Source organism: Taudactylus pleione, unplaced genomic scaffold (genome assembly GCF_031769625.1).
Source record: "Taudactylus pleione unplaced genomic scaffold, aTauple2 ptg000134l, whole genome shotgun sequence".
NCBI classification, from domain to species: domain Eukaryota; kingdom Metazoa; phylum Chordata; class Amphibia; order Anura; family Myobatrachidae; genus Taudactylus; species Taudactylus pleione.
The window spans coordinates 6692116-6695922 of NW_028284536.1; the positions used below are offsets into that span (position 1 = coordinate 6692116).

The 3807-nt window shown below is 35.0% G+C and overlaps 1 non-coding gene across 1 annotated transcript; it reads right to left on the reverse strand.

The window, feature by feature from the left end:
* Positions 1-3212: 3212 nt before the first annotated feature.
* On the reverse strand, positions 3213-3286 carry TRNAN-GUU (transfer RNA asparagine (anticodon GUU)). The gene has a single exon. It is a non-coding gene; the product is annotated as a tRNA-Asn (tRNA).
* Positions 3287-3807: the final 521 nt, after the last annotated feature.

The window sequence follows — 3807 nt, forward strand, 5'->3', positions numbered from 1 at the left end:
GAAGAGCAAATCAGGTGATCTAACAAGTAATTTATCAAAATCATCTTTCCAGCTTACACTTTGGTGATGCAATAAGACAATGATTTTGTAAGAAAAATCTTCAAACTTCAAAAAGTTTTTCTTAATTCCTTACCTTTGTACTGATAAGATAACACCTGGTTATAACATAACAAAGGCTTTCACTTAAAAATGCTGCTAGGTTGCATTCTTCTGATTAGATATCACCAGGAACAACATTAACCTTCAGGTATTTTCTAAATGTTGAATAAATTGGCTTAAATCAAATTAAACTCACTTTAGAGATAATTGTTTCAGAGAAAGTCTTGAACCCTTCCTTAAAATAGGTAGTTTGACATGTTGACTTCTCTACCTAAAAATCCCCAAAACTTGATTAATAGAATATTCTCGTCCCTGGGTGGGATTGAACCACCAACATTCCAATTAACAACCAAACGCACTCACCAGTTGCGCCACAGAAACCCTATATGAGACATAAACAAACAAGAGCTAAGAAACATTGATCTGGAAAGTTTCCTTGCCAAAGTTTATAAAGTCTCTAATCTGGACAGTTATTTTAGGATTTTTCGTTAATTAAAAGGAACACATTGCCATGTTCTTGTGATGAATCAACCCTTCTTGAGTTCTATGCACTTCCATGAGCAGCAGAGTGGTGCAGCAGAAGCGTGCTGGTCCCATAACCCAGAGGTCGATGGATCGAAACCATCCTCTGCTATGTGCTATTTTCATTTATCAAATCTAATATTGGGATTGCTATTTTGACTTTTTTGGTCTTTGCTTATAGTAGAAAATCCATTATCATCTTAACTCATTTTAATTGTATTTTGACAGAAGTGCTGTAGCAAAAAATCCACATAATGTCTTTAATTTACCCTATTACTTCTATGGTTATTGAGAAAAACAAACTACATTGACTCCAGAAGAGCAAATCAGGTGATCTAACAAGTAATTTATCAAAATCATCTTTCCAGCTTACACTTTGGTGATGCAATAAGACAATGATTTTGTAAGAAAAATCTTCACACTTCAAAAAGTTTTTCTTAATTCCTTACCTTTGTACTGATAAGATAACACCTGGTTTTAACATAACAAAGGCTTCCACTTAAAAATGCTGCTAGGTTGCATTCTGCTGATTAGATATCACCAGGAACAACATTAACCTTCAGGTATTTTCTAAATGTTGAATAAATTGGCTTAAATCAAATTAAACTCACTTTAGAGATAATTGTTTCAGAGAAAGTCTTGAACCCTTCCTTAAAATAGGTAGTTTGACATGTTGACTTCTCTACCTAAAAATCCCCAAAACTTGATTAAAAGAATATTCTCGTCCCTGGGTGGGATTGAACCACCAACATTCCAGTTAACAGCCGAACGCGCTAACCAATTGCGCCACAGAAACCCTATATGAGACATAAACAAACAACAGCTAAGAAACATTGATCTGGAAAGTTTCCTTGCCAAAGTTTATAAAGTACCTAATCTGGACAGTTATTTTAGGATTTTTCGTTAATTAAAAGGAACACATTGCCATGTTCTTGTGATGAATCAACCCTTCTTGAGTTCTAAGCACTTCCATGAGCAGCAGAGTGGCGCAGCGGAAGCGTGCTGGGCCCATAACCCCGAGGTCGATGGATCGAAACCATCCTCTGCTATGTGCTATTTTCATTTATCAAATCTAAAATTGGGATTGCTATTTTGACTTTTTTGGTCTTTGCTTATAGTAGAAAATCCATTATCATCTTAACTCATTTTAATCGTATTTTGACAGAAGTGCTGTAGCAAAAAATCCACATAATGTCTTTAATTTACCCTATTACTTCTATGGTTATTGAGAAAAACAAACTACATTGACTCCAGAAGAGCAAATCAGGTGATCTAACATGTAATTTATCAAAATCATCTTTCCAGCTTACACTTTGGTGATGCAATAAGACAATGATTTTGTAAGAAAAATCTTCACACTTCAAAGAGTTTTTCTTAATTCCTTACCTTTGTACTGATAAGATAACACCTGGTTTTAACATAACACAGGCTTCCACTTAAAAATGCTGCTAGGTTGCATTCTGCTGATTAGATATCACCAGGAACAACATTAACCTTCAGGTATTTTCTAAATGTTGAATAAATTCGCTTAAATCAAATTAAACTCACTTTAGAGATAATTGTTTCAGAGAAAGTCTTGAACCCTTCCTTAAAATAGGTAGTTTGACATGTTGACTTCTCTACCGAAAAATCCCCAAAACTTGATTAATAGAATATTCTCGTCCCTGGGTGGGATTGAACCACCAACATTCCAGTTAACAGCCGAACGCGCTAACCAATTGCGCCACAGAAACCCTATATGAGACATAAACAAGCAACAGCTAAGAAAGATTGATCTGGAAAGTTTCCTTGCCAAAGTTTATAAAGTCTCTAATCTGGACAGTTATTTTAGGATTTTTCGTTAATTAAAAGGAACACATTGCCATGTTCTTGAGATGAATTAACCCTTCTTGAGTTCTAAGCACTTCCATGAGCAGCAGAGTGGCGCAGCGGAAGCGTGCTGGGCCCATAACCCAGAGGTCGATGGATCGAAACTCTGCTATGTGCTGTTTTCATTTATCAAATCTAAAATTGGGATTGCTATTTTGACTTTTTTGGTTTTTGCTTATAGTAGAAAATCCATTATCATCTTAACTCATTTAAATCGTATTTTGACAGAAGTGCTGTAGCAAAAAACCCACATAATGTCTTTACTTTACCCTATTACTTCTATGGTTATTGAGAAAAACAAACTACATTGACTCCAGAAGAGCAAATCAGGTGTTCTAACAAGTAATTTATCAAAATCATCTTTCCAGCTTACACTTTGGAGATGCAATAAGACAATGATTTTGTAAGAAAAATCTTCAAACTTCAAAAAGTTTTTCTTAATTCATTACCTTTGTACTGATAAGATAACACCTGGTTATAACATAACACAGGCTTTCACTTAAAAATGCTGCTAGGTTGCATTCTGCTGATTAGATATCACCAGGAACAACATTAACCTTCAGGTATTTTCTAAATGTTGAATAAATTGGCTTAAATCAAATTAAACTTACTTTAGAGATAATTGTTTCAGAGAAAGTCTTGAACCCTAACATAAAATAGGTAGTTTGACATGTTGACTTCTCTACCTAAAATTCCCCAAAATTTGACTAATAGAAGATTCTCGTCCCTGGGTGGGATTGAACCACCAACCTTCCGGTTAACAGCCGAACACGCTAACCAATTGCGCCACAGAGACCCAATATGAGACATAAACAAACAACTGCTAAAAAAAATTGATCTGGAAAGTTTCCTTGCCAAAGTTTATAAAGTCTCTAATCTGGACAGTTATTTTAGGATTTTTCGTTAATTAAAAGGAACACATTGCCATGTTCTTGTGATGAATCAACCCTTTTTGAGTTCTAAGCACATCCATGAGCAGCAGAGTGGTGCAGCAGAAGCTTGCTGGGCCCATAACCCAGAGGTCGATGGATCGAAACCATCCTCTGCTCTGTGCTATTTTGATTTATCAAATCTAAAATTGGAATTGCTATTTTGACTTTTTTGGTCTTTGCTTATAGTACAAAATCCATTATCATCTTAACTCATTTTAATCATATTTTGACAGAAGTGCTGTAGCAAAAAATCCACTTAATGTCTTTACTTTACCCTATTACTTCTATGGTTATTGAGAAAAACAAACTACATTGACTCCAGAAGAGCAAATCAGGTGTTCTAACAAGTAATTTATCAAAATCATCTTTCCAGCTTACACTTTGG